The sequence below is a fragment of the Lycium ferocissimum genome, chromosome 12 (assembly GCF_029784015.1).
Source record: "Lycium ferocissimum isolate CSIRO_LF1 chromosome 12, AGI_CSIRO_Lferr_CH_V1, whole genome shotgun sequence".
In the NCBI taxonomy this organism is placed as follows: domain Eukaryota; kingdom Viridiplantae; phylum Streptophyta; class Magnoliopsida; order Solanales; family Solanaceae; genus Lycium; species Lycium ferocissimum.
In genome coordinates, this window is record NC_081353.1 from 47,034,901 (window position 1) to 47,059,400 (window position 24,500).

Genomic DNA, 24,500 nt, shown 5'->3' on the forward strand with positions numbered 1-24,500 from the left:
TCCTCTGGAGCATTGAACGCTGCCGGTGGAGCTGGTGGAAATGGTGCTTGTGCCTGGTGAGTATAATCGGTGGCTTGAAAGAGGCGATGATGATTTTGTCAATTTTTAAATCCTTTCTGAGCTGATTAATCGGGCATTTGAGATAATCCGACCCGTATCTTGGCGGGGCATGCTTTCAGATTTTCTGGTGGTTTTTGCAGCCATGGCGTTGTTGGACTCTCTTGTTACCCGAACTTAACACAGATCTGAGCCTCACTATATAAACAAAAGGGCAGGAAATAAACAAAGCAAAAAGCTCAGAAGGGAAAGAATGAGGTTGCAGAGAGTTTTAAGGATTTTTCATTGAAAGGGTGGTTGCCTCTCTGTGTCTGCATTTAGTCAATGATTTCTCCATCACCTGTGAGAAACCCAACAACCCTTTTTATCAATTTTAACGGAGGGAGTATTATTATTAACCGAGTCATTTGCACTTTTGGCCCTATTTTGTGCTGGTCTTTAATTAAACGGAAATGAGCTAGATTTGTCCCTGTGCTCTCACAAATAAGTATAATCGGACGGCTTGTAAGAGGCAATAATGATTTTTTAAATTATTAATTCCCTTCTGAGCTGATTAATTGGGTATTTGAGATGACCCGACCCGTATTTTGGCTGGGCATGACCTGGTTTATCTGTGGTTTTTTGCACCCATGGCGTTGTAGGATTCTCTGTTATGCCTGAGCATAAATACAGATCTGAGCCTCACTTTTACTGTCATTTTTGGAAATATTTTATTTTTATTAGGTGTTTGGCGATAGAAACCAAATATTTTTCACTTCATTTGAAATTTTTGAAGTTGGAGTTGTTTTTTATTATAGTTTTGCAAAGAATATTTGGTTGTTTGAATATATTGAAAGTTCCAAAAGTGAAAACAAGGTTTTAGGTGTTTTCCAAGTTCCAAATACAGCTTCAGGTTTTCATGGCCAAACGCTAATTGTCAAATGAAGTGAAAATTTTCTCCAGAAAAAACTCAATACTTCTCATGGCCAAACAGGTCCTTTGGGTTTGCTTGGTTTAGAGACAAGTTATGCAGGTGCTGGTGAGTGGTGAGTATAATTGACGGCTTATAATTTTATTAATCTTTCAGTCTTACCTCTGATTAATCTGGCATTTGAGATAAACCGACCCGTATCTTGGCGGGGCATGACCTGGTTTTCCTGGTGGTTTTTGCAGCCATGGCGGGGTTGGACTCTCTGTTATGCCTGAGCTGAAACGCAGATCTGAGCCTCCCTTTCTCTGTCATTTTGGGAAATATTTTATTTTTAGGGTTTATTTGGTTTAGGGACAAGTTACGTAAGTGCTGGTTAGTATGATTTACGGCTTATGATTTTGTCGATCTTTCAGTCTGAGCTTTCGGGGAAATTTTCAAGAATATACAGCCCAACATAAATTATTATGCCACGTAGCCCAATATACAACATTATACCTGGGGAAAGCATTATACACAGTATCAACCTTGTAAAAAATTGTATAATAGTGTATAAAAGGTGTTTATACACAAATATGAGCTAAATACGGTAACAAACTCAAAGTATGGGCTATATGGCGTTAATATTTTCAAATATAGACAGAGAGCGTAATTTTCCCTATTAATCGGGCATGTGAGATGATCCGACCCGTATCTTGACGGGGCATTCTCCCAGATTTTCTGGTGGTTTTTGCAGCCATGGCCTTGTTGGACTCTCTCTTGTTGCTTGAGCTTAACACAGATCTGAGCCTCACTTTCTCTGTCATTTTCGGAAATATTTTATTTTTAGGGTTCTTTGGTTTAGAGCCTGTTTGGATTGGCTTATTTTTGGTGTTTTTAAGTCAAAATAGCTTTTAAGCACTTAGAGACAGGTTATGCTAGTGCTGATGAGCATAATGGAGGGATTATGATTTTGTTAATCTTTCAGTCTGAGCTGATTAATTGGTATTTGAGATAATCCGATCCGTATCCTGGCAGGGCATGCTCCCAGAGTATCTGGTGGGTTTTGCAGCCATGGCGTGGTTGGACTCTCTTTTTGCTCGAGTTTAAATCTGAGCCTAAATTTTTCTCTATTCAGCTTTTATTTTATTTATTTATTTATTTATTTTTTATATATAATATTTAGGGTGTGTTTGGTACGATAGAAATTGTTCTCATGGAAAATAAGTGGGGGTGGTGGAAGTGGTTGGGGTGAGTATTATCGGTGGCTTGAAAGAGGCGATGATGATTTTGTCAATTTTAAATCCCTTCTGAGCTAATTAATCGGGTATTTGAGATAATCCGACCTGTGTCATAGCAGGGCATGCCCCGGTTTTTCTGGTAGTTTTTGCAGCCATGGCGTGGTTGGACTCTCTTTTTGCCAGAGCCTAACACAGATCTGAGTCTCAACTTTTCTCTATATCAGTTGGGAAAATTATTACTTAGGGTTCGTTTGGTTTTGGAGACAAGTTATGCAGGTGCTGTTGAGTATATTGACTGCTTGAAAGAGGCCAATGATTTTTGACAATGTTTATAACCTTTTGAGCTGGTTAATTGGGCATTTGAGGTTATCCGACCCGTATCTTGCCGGGGCATGCTCCCAGATTTTCTGGTTTTTTTTGCAGCCATGGTGTGGTTAAGACTCTACTGGGTATGTTGGTGGTGATGGTGGTGTGGTTGGACTCTCTTTTTGCCCAACCTTAACACTGGTCTGAGCCTCAATTTTTGTATGTCAGCTTGGATTTAAAAAATAATAATATTTAGGGTGTTTGGTATGAAGGAAAATGTTTTGATGGAAAATGAGTGGGAGTGGTGGAAGCGGTGGGGGTGAGTATACTCGGCGGCTCGAAAGAGGCGATGATGATTTTTGTAAATTTTTATTCCCTTCTGAGCCGATTAACCGGGCATTTGAGGTTTATCCGACCTGTATCTTGGCGGGGCGTGGCTCCAGATTTTCTGGTGGTTTTTGCGGCCATGGAGTGGTTGGACTCTTTTTGCTGAGCTTAACATAGATCTGAGCCTCACTTTAACTATGTCATTTTGAGAAACAAAAGGTTAGGGAAATGAACAAAGCAAAAAGCTCAGAAGGGAAAGAATGAGGCTACAGAGAAATGAGGATTTTCATTGAAAGGGTGGTTGCCTCTCTCTGCATTTAGCCAATGATTTCTCCATTACTGTAAGAATCCCAACAGCCCTTTTATCAATTTTAAAGCTGGGAATATTATTACTAATAGCTCGTTTGGCATTTGAAGTGCAAAAATTAAAGACAATCCCATTTGCAATTTCTTCATTGTCGTTAGTTGTTACATATCGTTCAAAGGGTTTCTATGCCCTTCAACTCTTCTTTTTTCTCCTCTTTTTAATGCTTCTGCAGGAGCATTCAATGTTGCCGGTGGAAATGGCGGCGGTGAGTATAATCGGTGGCTTGAAAGAGGCGATGATGATTTTTGTCAATTTTTAATTCCCTTCTGAGCTGATTAATCGGGCATTTGAGATAATCCGACCCGTATCTTGGCGGGGCATGCTCCCAGACTTTCTGGTGGTTTTTGCAACCATGGCGTCGTTGGACTCTCTTTTTGCCCGTGTTATACGCAGATCTGAGCCTCATTTTCTCTTTTCATTTTGGGAAATAGTTCATTTTTAGAGTTCATTTGGTTTGGAGCCTGTTTGGATTGGCTTATTTTAGGTGCTTTTAAGCTAAAATAGCTTTTAAGCGCTTAGAGACACGTTATGCAGGTGCTACTGAGTATAGTTGAGGGCTTATGATTTTGTCTATCTTTCAGACTGAGCTTATTAATCGGGTATTTGAGATGATCCAACCCGTTTCTTGGCGGGGCATGCCGTCAGATTTTCTGGTGGTTTTTGCAGTCATAGCTGCATTTGACTCTCTTGTTGCCTGAGCTTAATACATCTGAGCCTCACTTTAAACTATTTCTGATAGTACAGGGGTATATTTGACCCTTTTCCATTTTGTCAATCTTTCCGTCTAAGCTTATTAAACAGGTATATGAGATTATCCGACCCGTATCTTGGCGGGGCATGCTCCCAGATTTTCTGGTTGTTTTTGCAGCCATTGTATTGTTGGAGTCTCTTGTTGCCCGAGCTTAACACAGATCTGAGCCTCACTTTCTCTGTCAGTTTAGGGAAATGAACAAACTAAAAACTCAGAAGTTAAAGAATGAGGCTTCAGAAAAATGAGGATTTTCATTTCTCTGGTCTACGAAATCACAGATTCTGGGTTCAATCCCAGCAGAGTCGATCAATTGTCTGTCCTTGTCAAAAAAGAAATGAGGATTTTCATTTCTCCATTACTGTAAAAATCCCAACAACCCTTTTGTCATTTTATTGGAGGGAGTTTTATTATTAACAGCTCGTTTGGCATTTGAAGGGCAAAAATTAAAGACCATACCATTTGAAGGGCAAAAATTAAAGACCATACCATTTGGAGGGCAATTCTTCATTGTTGTTACATATCTTTCAAATCTATGCCCTTCAACTCTTCTTTTTTCTCCTCTTTTTAATGCTTCTGCAGGAGCATTCAATGTTGCCGGTGGAAATGGTGGAAATGGCGGCGGTGAGTATAATCGGTGGCTTGAAAGAGGTGATGATGATTTTGTCAATTTTAACTTCCTTCAGAGCTGATTAATCAGCATTTGAGATGATCCGACCCGTATCTTGGCGGGGCATGCTCCCAGACTTTCTGGTAGTTTTTGCAGCCATGGTGTCGCCGGACTCTCTTTTTGCAGCTTCACTTTCTCTGTCAGTTCAGGGAAACAAAAGGTTAGGGAAATGGATAAAGCAAAAATTCAGAAGCGAAAGAATGAGGCTACAGAGAGTTGAGGATTTTTCATTGAAAGGGGGGTTGCTTCTCTCTGCATCAGCCAGTGATTTCTCCATTACTGTAAGAAATCCAACAACCCTTTTATCAATTTTAACGGAGGGAGTATATTATTAGCAGCTTCTGCTTGAATGATTGGTACATATCGTTTGAAGGTCAAACCGTGTAATTTCTTCTTTAAAGAGGCGATGATGATATTTGTCAATTTTTATTCCCTTCTGAGCTGATTAATCGGGTATGTGAGGTCCCGTATCTTGGCGGGGCATGCTCCCAGATTTTGTGGTGGTTTTTGCAGCCATGGCGTGGTTGAACTCTCTTGTTGCCCGAGCTTAATACAGATCTCAGCCTCACTTTAAACCATTTCTGATAGTACAGGGGTATATTTGACCCTTTTCAGTTTTGTCAATCTTTCAGTCTGAGCTTATTAATCAGGTATTGAGATGGCCCGACCCGTATCTTGGCGGGGCATGCTTCCAGATTTTCTGGTGGTTCTAGCAGTCATGGCGTGGTTGGTCTCGCTTTTTGCCTGAGCTTAAGCACAGGTCTGAGCCTCAATTTACCGGACTCCACTACTGTAAGAACCCCAACAACGACAAACTTTTTGTCAATTTTGACTGAGGGAGTATTATTAACGTCTTCCGGATACTATGTAAATAAACCCTTAGGGAAATGAACAAACCAATCAGAAGGGAAAGAATGAGGCTACTGAGAGTTCAGGGATTTTTCATTGAAAGGGTGGTTGCCTCTCTCTGCATACAGCCAATGATTTCTCCAATCCTTGTAAGAAACCCAACAACCTTTTTATCAATTTTAATGGAGGGAGTAATACAACAACATATCCAACGTGATTAGAGCGTACACAAACCTTACCCCTACCCTATGAGGTAGAGAGGCTGTTTCCTTAAGACCTTTGGTTCAAGAAGAGTGTTTTCAAAACAGTTTTAAAAGTAATATTAACAGCTAGTTTGGATGTTTGTTACATATCATTTCTAAGGGTTTCTATGCCCTTCTACTCTTTTTTTCGTTTCGTTTTTTAATGCTTCTGCTGGAGCATTGCATGCTGCCGGTGGGGGTGGTGGACGCGGTGGTGGTGAGTATAATCGGTGGCTTGAAAGAGAGGCGATGATGATTTTTGTCAAATTTTAATACCCTTCTGAGCTGATTAATCGGGCATTTGAGATAATCCGACCCGTATCTTGGCGGGGCATGCTCCCAGATTTTCTGGTGGTTTTTGCAGCCATGGTGTGGTTAGATTCTCTTTTTGCCCAAGCTTAACATAGATCTGAGCCTCACTTTCTCTGTCGGTTTACCCCCTGTTTGGATGGTTATTTCCCGTGGTTCATTATTGTACTGTTTTCATTGAATGAACAAAGCAAAAACTCATAAGGGAAGAATGAGGCTACAGGGATTTGAGGATTTTTGTTGAAAGGGTGGTTGCCTCTCTCTGCATCAGCTAATGATTTCTCCATTACTGTAAGAATCCCAACAGCCCTTTTAATAATTTTAACTGAGGTAGTATTATTAACAGCTTGTTTGCGTTTGAAATGCAAAAATTAAAGACCAGCTCATTTGAAGGGAAATTCGTGCAATTTTTTCATTGTTGTTGCATATCGTTAAAGGATTTCTATGCCCTTCAACTCCTTTTTTTCCTTTCCTTTTAATGCTTCAGCCGGAGCATTGAATGCTGCCGGTGGGGGAGATGGAAGCGGTGGCGGGGAGTATAATCGGACGGCTTGAAAGAGGTGATGATGATTTTGTCAATTTTTAAATCCCTTCCGGGCTGATTAATCGGGCATTTGAGATTATCCGACCCGTATATTGGCGGGGCATGTTCGCACGTTTCTGGTGGTTTTCGCAGCCATGGCATCGTTGGACTCTCTTGTTGCCCGAACTTGACACAGATCTGAGCCTCACTTTCTCTCTATCAGTTGGGAAAGTATTATTTAGGGTTCGTTTTGTTTTGGAGACGAGTTATGCGGTCGCTGGTGAGTTTATTGATGGCTTGAAAGAGGACGATGATTTTTGTCAAATTTTATTCCATTCTGAGCTGATTAATTGGGCATTTGAGGTTATCTGACCCGTATCTTGGCAGGGCATGCTCCCAGATTTACTGGTGGTTTTTGCAGCCGTGGAGGCGGTTGGACTCACTTTTTGCCCAAATTAACACAGATTTGAGCCTCTATTTTTCTCTGTTCAGCCTGTATTTTTTCTAATATTTAGGGTGTGTGGGGTACGAAGGAAAATGTTTTCGTGGAAAATAAGTGGGGGTGGTGGAACTAGTGGGGTTGAGTATAATCTGTGGCTCGAAAGAGGTGATGATGATTTTTGTCAATTTTTACTCCCTTCTGAGCTGATTAACCGGGCATTTGAGGTTATCCGACCCGTATCTTGGCGGGGCGGGGCTCCAGATTTTCTGGTGGTTTTTGCAGCCATGGTGTTGTTGGACTCTCTTGTTGCCTGAGCTTAACACAGATCTTAGCCTCACTTTAACTATGTCATTTTGGGAAGCAAAAGGTTGGGGGAATGAACAAAGCAAAGAGCTCAGAAGGGAAAGAATGAGGCTACAGAGAAATGTGGATTTTCATTGAATGGGTGGTTGTCTCTCTCTGCATTGAGCCAATGATTTCTCCATTACTGTAAGAATTCCAACAATCCTTTTTTCAATTTTAAAAATGGATTATTATTATTAAAGCTCGTTTGGCATTTGAAGTGCAAAAATTAAAGACCATCCCACTTGAAGGGCAATTCTTCATTGTTGTTACATATTGTTCAGAGGGTTTATGTGCCCTTCAACTCTTTTTTTCTTTTTCTTTTTTACTGCTTCCGCCGGAGCATTCGGAGCTGGTGGAAACGGCGGCAGTGAGTATAATTGCTGGCTTGAAAGAGGCGTTGATGATTTTGTGAATTTTTAACTCCCTTCTGAGCTGATTGACCGGGAATTTGAGATAATCCATCCCTTATCTTGGCGGGGCATCCTCCCAGACTTCCTGGTGGTTTTTGCAGCCATGGCAGTGTTGGACTCTCTTTTTGCCTGAGCTTAAACACAGATCTGAGCCTCGCTTTCTGTCATTTTGGGAAATATTTAGGGTTCATTTTAGAGCCTGTGTGGATTGGCTTATTTTAGGTGCTTTTAAGCACTTAAGAGACAAGTTATGCATGTGCTGGTGAGTATAATTGACGGCTTATGATTTTGTCAATCTTTCAGTCTGAGCTTTTTAATCGGGTATTTGAGATGATCCGACCCGTATCTTGGCGGGGCATGCTCCCAGAAAGCTGGAGAAAGAGAAACAGTAGATATAAAACTAAGATCAAGTTGAACAAACTGTAGCCGTTGATTGTGAGTTTGATAAGAGATGAATACTGTTTTTGTCTTAATGAATTGAGTGTTTAAGATGGTCCATTAATAATGTGATTAAAGCATAAAAAATCCGACAGACGAACCTGGGGCTTGTGGAAAAATATATGTGGGGAAAAGTTAAAAGTAACAATAATATGTGTTGTACAATGGTCCACCACCTAATAATTCTGTTTGGACAATAATGGGGATAATGATAAAGAAAAGTTAGAGCAATGAAAGTGAAATGTGTACCATTTGACACATTCAGAAAAAAGAAATATACGATAAAGATGGTATTGATGATAAGAGTTGAGGTAATGGTAAAGCTATCAGGTTTTTGTCAATTTTATTCCCTTCGGAGCTGATTAATTGGGCATTTGAGATAATCCGACCCGTATCTTGGCGGGGCATGCTTCCAAACTTTCTGGTAGTTTTTGCAGCCATGGCGTTGTTGGACTCTCTTGTTGCCCGAGCTTAACACAAATCTGAGCCTCACTTTCTCTATATCAGTTAGGAAATATTATTTAGGGTTCGTTTGGTTATGGAAACAAGTTATGCAGGTGTTGTGAGTATATTGACGGCTTGAAAGAGGTGATGATGATTTTTGTTAATTTTTAATTCCCTTATGAGCTGATTAACGGGCATTTGAGGTTATCAGACCTGTATCTTGGCGGGGCATGCTCCCAGTTTTTCTGGTGGTTTTTGCAGCCATGGCGTGGTTGGACTCTCTTTTTGCCCAAGCTTAAACACAGATCTGAGCCTCACTTTAACTATGTCATTATGGGAAACAAAAGGTTAGGGAAATGAACAAAGCAAAAGCTCAGAAGGGCGAAAGAATGAGGCTACAGAGAGTTTAGGGATTTTCATTGAAAGGGTGGTTGCCTCTCTCATCATTTAGCCAATGATTTCTCCACTACTGTAAGAAACCCAACAACCCTTTAATCAATTTTACTGGTCATTTGCACTTTTGCCCTTATTTTGTGGTTGTCTTTAATTAATAGCAGTTTGGATGGTTGTTATTTATTGTTTCAGAGGGTTTATATGCCCTTCAACTCCTTTTTAATGCTTCTGCCGGAGCATTCAATGTTGCCGGTGGAGCTGGTGAGTATAATCGGACGGCTTGAAAGAGGCGATGATGATTTTGTCAATTTTTAATTCCCTTCTAAGCTAATTAACCGGGCATTTGAGGTTATCCGACCCGTACCTTGGCGGGGCATGCCATCGGATTTTCTGGTGGTTTGCAGCCATGGCGTTGTTGGACTCTCTTTTTGACTGAGCTTACCACAGATCTGAGCCTTACTTTCTCTGTCAGTTTAGGTAAACAAAAGGTTAGAGAAATGAACAAAGCAAAAGCTCAGAAGGGAAAAAATGAGGCTACGGAGAGTTTAGGGATTTCCATTGAAAGGGTGGTTTGCCTCTCTCTGTATTGCCAATGATTTTTACATTGCTGTAAGAAACTCAATAACCCTTTTATCAATTTTAACAGAGGGAGTATACTAGGAACAGCTCTTCGATTGTTGGTTCCATATTGTTTCAAAGGGTTTCCATACCCTTCTTAAAAACTATTTTCTTGAGCCGAGGGTCTATCTGAAACAGCCCCTCTACCCCACAACGGTAGGGGTAAGGTCAGTGTACACCCCACTTACAGGGTCTGTTGTTGTTGTTCTGCCGGAGCATTTAGTGTTGCCGTTGGAGCTGGTGGAAATGGTGCTGGTAACTATAATCGGACGGCTTGAATGAGGCGATGATTATTTTTGTCAATTTCAAATCACTTATGTGTTGATTAATCGGGTATTTGTGATTATCCGACCTGTATCTTGGCGGCGGGTGCCCCGTTTTTTCTGGTGGTTTTTGCAGCTATAGCGGTGTTGGACTCTCTTGTTGCCAGAGGTTAACACAGATCTGAGTTTTATTTGGACCAAAGCAGGCATTATTAAGAATTTCAGGGGGCACCCTATTTGGACACTGTCATGCTATGCTAATACCATGCATCCTCTTTATTTTTTCCTTTTCTTTTTAATGCTCCCACCGGAGCATTCAAAGTTGCCATGGTGGTGGTGAGCATAATGCTTAATAGAGGCGATGATGATTTTGTCCTTCCCTCTTAGCCTATGAGTCGGGCATTTGAGATAATCCGACCCGTATCTTGGCAGGGCATCCCCCGCAGATTTTTCTGGTGGTTTTTGCAGCCATGGCGTAGCCTGACTCTCTCTTTGCCCGAACTTAACACAGATCTGAGCCTCAGTTTCTCTGTGCCTTTTAAAATGGGTATGTAATTATCGATAGGCTTGAGGGCACTATATAAACAGAAGGTCAGGGAGATGACCAAAGCAAAAACTCAGAAGAGAATAATTGATACCCTTATGAGCTTATCAATTGGGCATTTGAGATTATCCGACCCGTATGTTGGTGTGGCATGCCCCAGATTCTTTGTTTTTTTTTTTGTTTTGTTTTTTTTAGGCAGCATGGCGTCATTGGACTCTCCTTTTGCCTTAGGTAAACACAATTTATGGTGATTGTTGAAAATTCAGCCATTAGCGTTGTTGATGTTGTTGTTGTTGTTGTTTGGATTATGGAAAGATATTACCCATGAATTGCAGACTTTTATGGGTCTTTTCAGTTAAGTTCTCTGTAAAAACAAAGTGGCCAGCTCACGCTGTTTCTACAAAATATATTTTATTATAACTCCATCCTGAAAGATTATATATATACAAGATGTGTATCAAGGCTTCAGGGTATTACTGTATATGATTTACGGGGCCTTTGACTCTTCTTTGTTAAATTTTCTCAATAACCTTTGGGGAGATGAACATAGCAAAATCTGAGAAGGGAAAGAATGAGGCTACAGGGAGTTTAGGATTTCTGTTGAAAAGGTGGTTGCCTCTCTTCTCATTAGCCAATGATTTCTCCATTACTGTAAGAATCCCAACAGCGCTTTTATCAATCTTACTGAGGGAGTACTATTAAGGGTTTCATACCCTTCCATGCTATGCTATACCATCCATTCTCTCTCTCTCTCTCTCTCAGTGCTTTCGCCGGAGCATTGAATTGTTCCAGTGGTGGCTATGGAAGCGGTGAGTATAATCAATGGCTTGAAAGAGGCGATGATGATTGTGTCAAATTTTTGTCCCCTTTTGAACTGATTAATCGGGCATTTGAGATTATCTGACCCGTATCTTGGCAGGGCATGCTCCCAGATTTTCTGCTTGTTCTTGCAGCCATGGCATTGTCGGACTCTTTGTTTGCTCGAGCTTAACACAGATCCGAGCCTCACTTTCTCTTCACCAGCTTGGACAATATTTTATATTTAGGGTTCGTTTGGTTAAAGACTGGTTAGAGTTATGCAGGCGGTGGTGAGTATAATCGACGGCTTGAAAGAGGCGATGATGATTTAGTAAATCTTTTATACCCTTATGAGCTTATCAACCAAACATTTGAGATTATCCGACCCGTATCTTGGCAGGGCATGCCCCAGAGTTTCTAGTGGTTATTGCAGCCATGGCGTTGCCGGACTCTTTGTTTGCCCGAGCTTAACACAGATCTGAGCCACACTTTCTCTATGTCAGCTTGGAAAATATATTATATTTCTTTATGCTGAGGGTCTACCGGAAACAGCCTCTCTACCTCCCAAGTAGGGGTAAGGTCTGCGTACACTTTACCCTCCCCAGACCCCACTTTGTGGGATTTCACTGGGTATGTTGTTGTTGTTGGTTCGTTTGGTTAAAGACTGGCTAGAGTTATGTAGGCGGTGCTGAGTATAATTGACGGCTTGAAAGAGGCTATGATGATTTTGTAAATCTTTTGTACCCTTATGAGCTTATCAACCAGACATTTGAGATTATCCGACCCGTATCTTGGTGGGCATGCCCGCAGTTTCGGTGGTTATTGCGGCCATGGCGTCGTCGACTCTTTGTTTGCCCGAGCTTAACACAGATCCGAGCCACACTTTCTCTATGTCGGCTTGGAAAATATATTATATTTCCTTATGCTGAGGGTCTACCGGAAACAGCCTCTCTACCTCCCAAGTAGGGGTAAGGTCTGCATACACTCTACCCTCCCCAGACCCCACTTTGTGGGATTTCACTGGGTATGTTGTTGTTGTTGGTTCGTTTGGTTAAAGACTGGTTAGAGTTATGTAGGCGGTGCTGAGTATAATTGACGGCTTGAAAGAGGCGATGATGATTTTGTAAATCTTTTATACCCGTATGAGCTTATCAATCAGACATTTGAGATTTATCCGACCTGGCGGGGCATGCCCTAGAGTTTCTGGTGGTTATTGGAGCCATGGCGTCACCGGATTCTCTTTTTGCTCGAGCTTAACACAGATCTGAGCTACACGTCCTCTCTGTCTTTGAAAAACGCTTTTCTTGAGCTGAGGGTCTATCAGAAACAACCTCTCTACCCCGCAAAGTAGGGGTAAGGTGTGCGTACACTCCACACTCGCCAGACCCCACTCGTGGGATCCCGCTTCTTCCTTGAGATTCGATCTCATAGAGTTCAATTCCCGTTCTCAACCCATGAACAATATGAGCTCGAAGCTTCCTTCGTAACTCCGGGAACTTCTTCGTAGTGGCTCCCTTACATCCCTCATTTCGCAGGGAACCTCAAAGTGGCTCTATTTCATTATATTCCATCCATATCCCAATTCCATTCATTTAATATCCCTTTGGTGTCATTGACATAACAGATGTCGTTTCTAGTCTATCTCTTTCTATTTCTTTTCTATATATGGAAAGGATCACACTGGCTATGTTGCTGGTTAATATGTATAAATAATCTATATACAAAATCCTGGATCCGCCTCTGCAAAGTTATGGTCTAGACTCTAGAATGCATAAACTTAATCCTGGATCTGTCTCCTCCGGAGACAAGTTATGCAAGTGGTCAGTATAATTGATGGCTTGAAGGGTGATGATGATTTGGTAAATCTTTATTCCCTTCCTAGTATACTAATCAGGCATTTGAGATTATCCGACCCTTGTCTTGGTGGGGCATGCTCCCAGAGTTTTGGGTGGTTTTTGCAGCCATGGCGTTGTTGGACTCTCTTCTTGCCTGAGCTTAAACACAGTTCTGAGCCTCAAAATTTATGTGCTTTTTAAAAAAAATTCTGCTAGTTTGGAAATGGATATAGATGGACTCATACCATTGCCAACTTGTTTGGGATGAGGTGTAGTTGGTCCAATCTATTTATCTGCAAACTCTTTTACCGAGGTAATCCTCACTGTCCTTTGCTGTCAGTTACAACTCAAATGAAATTTTTTCGATTATAAAAGCCACTTTATGGTGAAAATACCTATGACCTTATAGTTTTCTTCTGTTCTTACTCTCTATTTATAAGCAATGAGGCGATGAAGATTTTGGCATCTATGGAAATTGAATCAGTTATAATCTTCTCCTGAGCTGAAAACACTGTATCTTGGTGTGGCAGCTCAGATTGGCTGTGAGATGTTGGTGGAACATTTCATTTTTGGTGAAAGAATGAGGCCGTTGCTGATGTTTGCAGCCTTCATTTTTGGTGGTTGCTCTGTTTCTCTGAAGTTTGATTGCCTATGAATTCTTTGTTTTCTTTTTTATCAACGGCTCTTGCATCAGGAAATGATAATGTTGTTGATGATGAAAAAAATTTGTCAACAATGCTCACCCCAAGTAGTTGGCGTTGCCTATATGACTCTTAGTGTCCATTCCGCTGTAAAACCCAGAACTTAGTGAATGAAGCTGTGGCAATCTTATCCAGTAAGCTTGAATTTTGAAATCTCAGACATTTGAGCTGATTTTTATATTCGTTTGGAAAATTTTGAGGGAACTTTTGAGTTGGTTTTATTTTCTATTCTCACAAAACTTGTGCCCTTTGCTGCCACGACAGATTAGCCCTTTTTCTGATAGTTTAGACAAATCTGTGACTCATTTCTGTGTAACTCTCAGTTCCTTCCACAATTTGGCAGATTTCTGTTCCTGGTCCTGAGGTACTTTCATTTTACATGTTCATCTCCAGCTCTTAGCACGAGGTCAATAAAAACTATCATTCAATCCCAAACAAGTAGGGGTCAGCTATAGGAATCTGAATCTGCATTATCCATTCAGCTCCATATGGATCCATTTCATCCAATTTTCAATATTTTTGGGACTTTTCTAACAATAGATGTTCCCTGCATTTTTAACTGACCCTAGTGAACACTGGACTTAATGTAATCATGTAACATGACAGACCTTACCTGTGCTTTTTAATATAATTATATAAGTAGGCGTTGGGCCATGAAAACCAAATATTTTTCACTTCTTTTTTGAAATTTTGAAGTTGGAGTTGAAAATGAGTTGTGTTTGATTATAGTTTTTGTAAAGAATATTTGGTTGTTTGAATGTACTGAAAGTGAAAAAAGTGAAAACAGGGTTTTAGGTGTTTTCCAAATTAAGTTGTATTTGGAATTTTCATGGCCAAATGCTGATTTTCAAATAAAGTGAAAAATATTTCCAGAAAAAAGTGAAATTCTCATGGCGAAACGGGTATTGTCATGTCATGCTTTCATCCTCAATTTGACGCCCTTTTTTGTATCTTGAGAATCCAAAAGTTCTGAGGCTATGAAGATTATCTTAAAAAGACTGAAATATTGGAGTTAATTCCAAGGCATGGCTTGGCAAAGACAACCTGGAAGGTCTGTGAAGGATGATGAGAAATAGTAAGTTTCTTGTAGTCCCTTCTCACAAGGCAGCCGATCTTTGCAGCCATGGCCGTTTTAGCTCTGCTCTTTGATTAAATAGGCGAAAATCTGAGCCTCCTTACCTCAGTTTTACTTCAGTTTGATCACTGAAACAGTATCTTTTAGAAGCTTTCTTGAATTGATCCAAAAATTCAGTTATTGCTTTCAATCTTAAACTGATTTGATTTTCAACAATGTGTGGGATAATTGGGTTTTCATGAAAAAGTACCAACAAATGGCATGGTCTCGAGTCTTGATGCCTTCATGTCCACACTAATTTAAAGCTATGTTACTCAGACTCTCCTAAAATGTTGTTGGGTGCGTGTCGGATCCTTCAAAAGTAGTGTATTTTTGGAGGATCCGACACGGGTGCGGCAACACTTTCGAAGAGTCCGAGTAACTTAGATTTAAAGGTAATAACAACATTGTTGTCCATATGAAATTTCCAAAAAAAGATAATATAAAAAGAATTCGACATGAACGTCTTATTTTGCCCTTAATGACAGGGTTTGTCGTATACATTTTCTAATAGCATCTTTCATGATATTTGTTTTTTTTTCTTTTTTATATCAATCATTTTGATTCAGAATTCAATGTAAATAGACCCTAAATGATCACTAATTTTAATTTAGCCTTCAGATACTAATCCTAACAATTTCAAATAACATTTACTTAAAAAAAACACAAATATCAAGTTAGAATTATCAACTCTACTTCGAAATTTCAAGATCCGTTCAACAAAGGTGGACTTCAAGTTTTACTCCATACGAAATCGTGCAGGTAATTTTATCTTTTCTTAGCTTTTAATTATTTATCTCCATCTTTTAATAATTATAACTTAGACTCGCCCTGACGCCCTAACAACGTGCTAAGCAGTAATCACCCTTTGGAAAACAAAATGGGAAAATGAAATTTCTTTATCTTCATTTAAGACTTACGAGTCCTTTTGCGTGTTCTCTTCATGCAACAAAGCAAAAGCTCAGAAGGGAGAGAATGAGGCTACGAGGAGTTTTAGGATTTTTGTTGAAAGGGTGGTTGCCTCTCTCTGCATCAGCCAATGTTTTCTCATCACTGTAAGAACTTCAACAGCCCTTTCTTTCTTTCGCTCTTTTTGATTATGGAGCGGTCTCAAAAAATAGTTATCTGTTGCATATATACAGTTCTCTCTCTCTGTATCAGTCATGTTCTGTAACGACATTTCACCATAGGGAAATTTGTACAAACAGGATCATTTGAATCTTCGATGCACTATGCTTCCGCCGGAGCATTTAGTGCTGCCGGTGGAAGTGATGGTGGTGAATATAATTGATGGCTTGAATGAGGCGATGATGATTTTGTCAATTTTTTCATTCCCTTCTGAGCTTTTTAATTGGGCATTTGAGATGATCTGACCCGTATCTTGGCAGGGCATGCCCCCAGATTTTTCTGGTGGTTTTTGCAGCCATGGCATTGCTGGAATCTCATTTTGCCCGAGCTTTAAAACAGAACTGAGCCTCAAAGCCCCAATATCTCTATGTTGTTTTGGGAAATGGATATGTAGTTGCAGAGCAATGGACAAAGCAAAAGCTCGGATGGAAGAGCGTACTCTTATAAGAAGATGGGAGAGCATACTCTTATAAGAAGATAGCTGTTATAGAAGGGTAATTTTACAAAGAGCGTACTCTTATAAAGATGATTGTTGCAGAGGTAAAATAACATGAAAAATCGGTTCCAAAAAAAGTTGGCTATTATAGAAAGGTGTTGTTATATGAGCATGTCGTTATAGAGAGGTCCGACTGTTCCAACTAAAGTATATCTAGGCAAATGGCGATGTTATAGAGAAATTTAATTGTACTCCCTTTTGTATTCTCTTTCAGATGGAGTATCAATCAATATGCATTCGGAGCTTGGACAATATTTGTGTTGAAACTTAAAGGGTTTCCATGCTGTATGCTAAAACCATGCATCTTTCTGTTTCTTTCTTTCTTTTATGCTGTCACGAGCATTTAATGCTGCCGGTAGTGGTGGTGAGTATAATTGGCGGCTAAAAAGAGGCGGTGATGAATTCTATGATGCTTTCATTCCCTTCTGAGCTTATTAATCGGGCATCTTGAGATTATCCGACCCGTATCTTGGCGGGATAGGACTCCAAATTTTCTGGTGGTTTTTGCAAGCCATGGCGTTGCAGATCTCTCTTTACCTGAGCTATAACACAGATCTGAGCCTCAATTTATGAGAAAATGGGATTATTTGACTGAACTCCAGCCAATTCAGCTGCTAACCTTGCTCAGTTACGATCTCTTGACTGGCAAAAATCTCAGATGGGAGAGAATGAGGCTACGGAGAGTTTAAGGTTTTTTCGTTGAAAGGGTGGTTGCCTCTCTCTGCATTAGCCCATGATCTCTCCATTACTGTGAAGAACCGCAACAGCCCTTTCTTTGCTCTTTCGGATTGAAGAGCGGTCTCAAAAATTAGCTATCTGTTGCATATACATTCAGACATCTGTATAACCCTTATTCTCAATAACAACATTTTACTATGACAGCTAAAAAATACTTAGACAAATGGCTCTGTAATAGAGAGATTTGATTGTATTCCCCCTCAGTGGGAGTATTGATCAGCATGCACTTGGAGTTTGTACAATATTTGTGTTGAAACTTAAAGGGTTTCCATGCCCTTCCATGTTGTATGCTAATGCCATGCATCTTTCTGTTTCTTTCCTTCTTTCTTTTGTTCCTTCGCTGGAGCATTTAATGCCGCTGGTGGTGTTGGTGAGTATAATTGGCGGCTAAAAAGAGGCGATGATGATTTCTGTGTTTGTTTCATGGAACAACAACATACCCAGTGTAATACACAGACCTTACCCCTACCTAGTGGATTGCTTCACGGTAACAGGATCAAATTTGTCCCCCTACTGTTCTAAAAGGATTATTGTTGTCTCCCTTCTGAGCTTATTAGTCGGGTATTTCAGATTATCCGACCCGTATCTTGGCGGGGCATGACCCCAGATTTTCTGGTGGTTTTTGCAGCCATGGCCTCGTTGGACCCTCTGTTATGCCTTAGCTTAAAACAGATCTGAGCCTCAATTCCGGGGAAATTGGAAGTATTTGACCTGGAAGGTTTGCAAATCACATTAGTTTAAGTCTGAGGCGGCGGAGAAAGCAGGGACCTGTTGGGAGTTTCTATGGGTGGTCCCCCCCCCCCCCCCCCCCCCTCTGTCATTTCCTCTGCCAATGGTACTCAAATGAAAAATATTTCCAATTACAAAACCACCCTTGATCGATTTACTTATTACTCCCCCTGTTCCAATTATTAGAGGCTATGAAGATTGTTGTTTGTGAAAAAAATGAATCTGACATTTTACTCTTGAGCTGAAAAGACTGTAGGTGTTTGGACAATATTTGATTGATGTTGATAAAATATAGTCGTATCTTGGCGTGGCGTGGCAGCTCACGTGTCTGTGAGATGTGGGGAGAACATATCCATTTTTGGTGTTTCTTCTGTGTCTCACAAGACAAGGCTAACTGAAGCTTGCGGCCATGACATGTTTTTTAAAGTTCTTTGAGTTTTGTCTGGAAGAGAGTCAGAATCTGAGCCTACCCCATTACCTTTATTCTGCTGAAAGAATGAGGCGTTTCTGACTCGGAGAATGAATTCTCTGGGTTCAGAACAAGTTATGCCGGCATGGAGAGTATGATTGACAGCTTAAAAGAGACAATGATGGATTTGTATATCTTTTGTATTAATCAGGCATTTGAGATAATCCTACACGTAACTTAGCGGGGCATGCCCCCAGATTTTTCTGGTGGTTTTTGCAGCCATGATGTGGCCACTCTCTCCTTTTGCCTGAGTTACAACACAGATCTGAGTCTCAATTTCTGGGAAAATGGAAACTAAAAGGAAATTCTTTTTTGTTAATTCAAAACCTGAAGGGTCTTCCCGCCCAATTGCTCTTGAGAGATGGAAAGATGCAAAGGGAAAAACAAAAACTCAGTAGGGAGAGAATGAGGCTACAAGGGAGTAAAGGTTCTTTGTTGAGAGGGTGGTTGCCTCTCTCTGCATTAGCCCGTGATATCTCAACAACCCCAACAGGTCTTTCTTCAGGACTATTTGTGCAAATTATCCCTTCCCTCTTACATAGGGACTATTAACAGCCTGTTTGGATTGCTATTACCATAATTATTCTTGTTCTTTCCTTTATGCTTATTTGGAGCATTCAGTGATGCCGGGGGGGGGGGGGGGTGGGTGGGTGGTTAGAAGTGTCGGTGGTTAGTATGATTGACGGCTTGAAAGAGGCGATGATGATTTTGTCAATTCCTTCAATCCCTTATGAGCTTATTAATCGGGCATTTGAGATTATCTGGGCCGTATCTTGGCGGGGCATGCCCCCAGGTATTTTGGTGGTTTTTGCAGCCATGGTGTTGCCGGACTCTCCTTTTGCTGCCTTAGCACAGATCTGAGCCTCAATTTATGTGAAAATGGAAATTTTGGGCCGATTTTGAAACTCGGGCAAAATCATGTGCTGTTGAACTTTGCACCATCTCTTTACCGGCGAGCTCTTCGTCTGATCTCTTTATTGGTGAAACCGAGTTGTATGTTTCATCTTCTTTGTCAAACTCAAAAACCTTTAGGATTCAAGTGGTATATCTGGATCTACCTGATTGGACTGAAGCAGACATTCAATGGGCTTTTATTTTAAGGCCAACAAATGTTTGGAACACAGAAGGATATTTCAGTAGTGGCTGAGAAGTGACTATTTGTGGATTTTAACCGAAATTTCACCGGTATCCCTTTTGTGAGCTGGTGCAAAATTTTCCGTTCCATGTATTAGAGGCTACGAAGATTGTTTGTGTGAAAGATGAATCAGGCATTTTCCTCTTGACATTGAGAACTAGTCTTATCTTGGCGTGGCAGCTCAGATTGGTCTGTGAGATATGGAGAGGAAAGATCCATTTTTGTTGTTTCTTCTATGTCTCATAATTCTAAGTGATGCTTGCAGCCATGGCAGTATTAAACTTATGTATGAATTTGCCCCTCCACATACAACAACAACAACACCACTTTAATCTCTGCTGTAGCCCATGATTTCTATGTTAATGAAAGAACCGAACAGCTTTTCTTCGCTCTTACAGGTTAAAGAGCGGTCTAAAGAAATGTCTATTTATGCACTTTATGCTGCTGGTCCCTGTGGTGGAAACAGCGGTGCTGAATATATAGACGATTGAGGCAAAAAGACCTTGTAAATCTTGAATTTTAAGGAATTGTCCATCCCTTTTTAAAAAAAAAATTGAAATTGAAGGATGAAAACGTGGTCGGCACGATCCGAACCTACGCAGGCAAAGCCCACATGATTTCTAGTCATGCCCGATAACCACTCTAGCACGACCACATGATACAGATTTTTTTTTAGGCGCGCATCCCTTTTGTTCCCTCTCTTTTTAATGAACAATATATTATTGAGGTTGTGAATATATCGGTGGTGTTGATTTTGTCAATATCTTATTCCCTTCTGAGCTTATTGTTCGGGCATTTCAGATCATCCGACTCGTTTCTTGGCAGTGCATGCCCCCAGATTTTCTGGTGGTTGTTGCAGCCATGGTGTCGTCGGATCTCTGTTTGCTTGGGCTACAACGCAGATCTGGCTTCAATTTCTGGGAAATTAGAAATATTGGCACAAATGGGATACTTTGAGGCTGCTGTTTAAAGTTTGTCAGTGGTGATATAATTGACGGCATGAAAGAGGGATGATGATTCTGATAATCTTTCATTCCCTTCTGAGCTTATTAATTGGGCATTTGAGATTATCCGGCTCGTATCTTGGCAAGGCATGCCCCCAGATTTTTTGGTGGTTTTCGCAGCCATGGTGATGTCCGATCTCTTTTTGCATCTGTCTAGTTGAAGTGTCCAAGTGATCACTATCTAACTGACAATTCTTGGCAAGTTTGAGGGGCTATCTATATATTTGGCCTATCTAAAATATGCAATGTGGAACAACCATCCAAACAAGCTGTTATTGATTCGTTTGGTTTAGTGACAAGTTATGCCAGTGGTATGTGTATGATTGACGGCTTAAAAGAGGGATGATGGTTTTGAGATGATGGTTTTGACAATCTTTCATTCCCTTTTGAGCTCTTATTAATTGGGCCTTTGAGATTATCCGGCTCGTATCTTGGCAGGGCATGCCCCAGCTTTTCTGGTGGTTTTTGCAGCCATGGCGATGTCCTATCTATTTTTGCATCTGCCAAGTTGAAATGTCCAAATGATCACTATCTAGCTGACAATTCATGGCAAGTTGAGGGACTATCTATGTATCTGGCCTATCTAAAATAACAATACGATACAATGGGTAACAACCATCCAAACGAGCTTTATTGATCTGTTCGGTTTAGAGACAAGTTATGCCAGTGGTATGAGTATGATTGACGGCTGGAAAGAGGCGATGATGATTTGTCAATTCCCTTCTAAGATTATTAATCTGACATTTGAGATTATCCGGCCCGTATCTTGGCGGGGCATGACCCCAGATTTTCTGGTGGTCTTTGCAGCCATGGCGTTGTCGGATGTCTTTTTGTCCGGGATTTAACACAGATCTGAACCTCGATTTCTAGGAACTCTTTTTAGTTTAGTTGAAAGCAGAGAGCTGTGGGGAGTCTTTATGGGTGGTTTTGCCCCTGTGTCATTCTCCGCTGCCGATGATCTCTCAAATGGAGGTTTTTCCAATTGCAAAGCCACGCCTAGTTGAACGATTTATTACTCCTTCTGTTCCATTTTTTAGAGGCTATGAAGATTGTTGTTTGTGATAGATGAATCAGAAAGTTTCCTCTTGGGCTGAAAAGACTATTTAGGCATTTTGACATATTTGTTGACATTGAAACAATCATAGGCATATCTTGGCATGGCATCTCAGATGGGTCTATGTGATGTGGAAAGAAAAGGTCCATTTTTGGTGTTTCTTCTCTGTCTCATAAGGCTAAATGATGCTTGCAGCCATGTCAGCTTTTAAAGCTCTTTGGATTTTGTCTGAGAAAAGCGAATCTGAGCCTACCCTGCTACCTTGATTGTTCTAGAAAAATGAGGCTTTTGTGATCTGAGAATGCAGGAGTTCTTAAGGGTGATTGCTCTGTTTCTCTGTGAGTTCATAGCCGATGAATTCTTTTGTGATCAACAACCCTCGCATTGCAAAATGCTAATGATTGAGTGGCCATCTTATCTAAATCTTTAAGCTGTTAGAGAAAGAGTACACTTTTATTACTTATATCTCAACAATCAACTAACTATGGCTCATCCCCAAATAGTTGGGGTTGGCTATATAACCTCTGGATCCTTTCCGATCTAAACCTCAAACCTAATCATTGAGGCTGTGATGATCTTATCTAATAAGCTTGAAATCTTGGATACTTAGGGCTGATTTGTATCTTGGCTTGGCAAAAGTTCAGGGAAAGTTTTGGGAGCTGGTTCTATTTCCTGTCTCACAAAAGCTCTGGCATTTGCGCCCATAGCAGATTAACCTTTTTCTGATAGTTTAGACAAATCTGAGCTTCATTTGTTTGTAACTTCCTATTCCTTCTACAATATTGTAGTCTTCTTTCTTCTTTATGTTTGCATTTCTCCAACGTTTTCATTTCCTCACAACAAGAACAACACTTCAATCTCAAACAAGTTATAATCAGATATATGAGTACTTAATATTCATTCTGCTCCATTTTGGCTCGTTTTGTTCCTATATTCAATAGTTTGAGGTTCTCTAACACTCGGTGAAAAAACATTAGTGGGGAGTTTCCATTGGTGGACCCTGTATGTCATCCTCCGCGGTCAATGATAACGCAAATGATTTTTTCTTAATTAGAAGTCACCCTTTTGGTGAAATTATAGATCACGTCCCTATTTCCCTTCTCTTGTTTGAGCCTCTTCCATACCCTAAGCGGAAATCTGAGCCTCCTCCATGCCTTAGTTTAACTTTTGTTTGATCACTACAACTGTATATTGGAGAAGCTTTCTGCGAGTAAATTTGAAGTTCTACGATTATTGGGTTTCCATGAAGAGAGTAACAAAAATGGCATGGTCTTGAGTTTGGAGACATAAAAACAGTCAAACTCGAGACCACGCCATACTAGAAACGAGGATGTTGGCAAAAACTGTTGATGGTGAGGGTGGACAGAAAAGCAATCCTTCTATTCATCACTAGTACATCTCTTATGAAAAAGCCTTTGAATTGGTTATGCTTTGGTTAATTGGTAAGTGAGGATATTCTTGGGCTTTAATATTACTGGACTTTTACCTGACATGATCGAACCTTCCTCATTGAAGGTTATCATACGTGGCATTACAAATGGCAGTCTTGATGGCGATGATATCAAGATTCCTTGGTCGAAGGAATTCTGCATTCTTGAAGACAAAATTACAGGTATGGTATTGCATACTCTTTGCCATTAGGATGAAATGTTTGTTGAAGCATGAAGCTAGATTCTTATATGCCCGAGTATTATAGAAAAGAAACTTAAATCTATGTTGATTAAAACTCAAGGAATTTGTTTGCCTTTGAATTCCAAGAATGATGGTTACAATCCTTCCCATGTTCTTGCTTCCAGTTCCTTTCGGAATTCTTTGTCAAAATCACTGTACAATTAAGCTGCAACTGGACCAAAACAAAGAAGACAGAGAATCAGAAATTGGAATTGCGAATAAATAGTATTTCAATTGTTAGTGTCCAGAAAGCTCATGCTCAATTATGTTAAAAGCTCACACTCAACTATGTTTTATTTGTATTGCAAGGTTAAAGAGAGAATACGCGAGAAGCATTATTCTTTGTTGCTGTTGAGTTGCTCAATTAGTGAAGCATTTTGATTATCATGTCAGCACCATCTTCTCTTTCGCGCTTTCCATTGGCAAGATAAGTTGCTCTTCGGATATTCTCCATTGATGACTACATTTCAAGTAATAACCAAAGCTATCAATTTTAACGGTACGATGATCTGACATCCTTTTTAAGGATCCAAGAACCATTTTTATTATTAGATCATTTTAAAGCATCCCAAAGAACCAGTGAATAATACCCTCTGGCAGCTGCTAAATCGAGATCCAATTCTTAATTTGTACTTTCTGGGAATCTTTCTCGCTTTTAGACAAGCTACCACAAAGGGGAACTACAAGTGTGCAAGAATGGTATGTAAATAACTTTTGATTATGTTTTATCTGTAACTGAGCGTGCGCGTTTTTCTCAAAATATGGTCTTGTTTGTGTATGTGCATTGTGGGATTTGGGGTTTTTTTTTTTTTTGGGGGGGGGAGGGGGTAGCGAGGTTTTGATCCCTGAAGATCTACATCTTGATTAACTAAGACTAACCACAAGTAACTGACATACCACCTGCACATACTACTGTATATGCCGAAGTGAGTGAAGCCTGTCTCACCAATGGGCACTGTGGCAGTTGGCGGAGACAGGGCTTTATGCGAGGGGATTCAAAAAAATATTAGAATGTCACACTTAGGTCTCGAAACCTAAAGCAATTTCTTGAGCCTTTTTGCCATTGCTAGAATCTTGGCTTATGTCAAGGTGATTCAAAGTCTATATATAACATAAAAGATCATTTTTACTCTATTTATACAATATAATTTTCGACGTAGGCGATTCAATTGAACCCCTTTGGCTCTACATAGCTCCGACCCCGGT

The 24,500-nt window shown here is 40.3% G+C and overlaps 2 long non-coding RNA genes across 7 annotated transcripts in view; both read left to right on the plus strand.

Annotated features, from left to right (window-relative positions):
* LOC132040339 (uncharacterized) overlaps positions 1-23,796 on the plus strand; it is a 28,194-nt gene extending 4,398 nt beyond the window's left edge. The window contains exons 1-5 of one of the 4 annotated variants that reach the window (XR_009410673.1): positions 789-1,075; positions 4,747-4,883; positions 22,873-23,015; positions 23,139-23,235; positions 23,604-23,796. This is a non-coding gene — a long non-coding RNA (uncharacterized LOC132040339). Of the gene's footprint in view, positions 1-788; positions 1,076-2,449; positions 4,884-22,872; positions 23,016-23,138; positions 23,236-23,603 lie in introns of those variants that run through there. The other 3 variants (XR_009410672.1, XR_009410671.1, XR_009410670.1) reach the window with 3 other exon arrangements.
* Positions 12,899-18,756, plus strand: LOC132041187 (uncharacterized). Of its 3 annotated transcripts, none has more exons than XR_009410925.1 (3): positions 12,899-15,925; positions 16,259-16,538; positions 16,709-18,756. It is a non-coding gene; the product is annotated as an uncharacterized LOC132041187 (long non-coding RNA). The 3 variants fall into 3 exon arrangements; XR_009410924.1 differs by lacking the exon at positions 16,259-16,538 and having other exon boundaries at positions 12,899-15,632; positions 15,729-15,925; XR_009410923.1 differs by lacking the exon at positions 16,259-16,538.
* Positions 23,797-24,500: the final 704 nt, after the last annotated feature.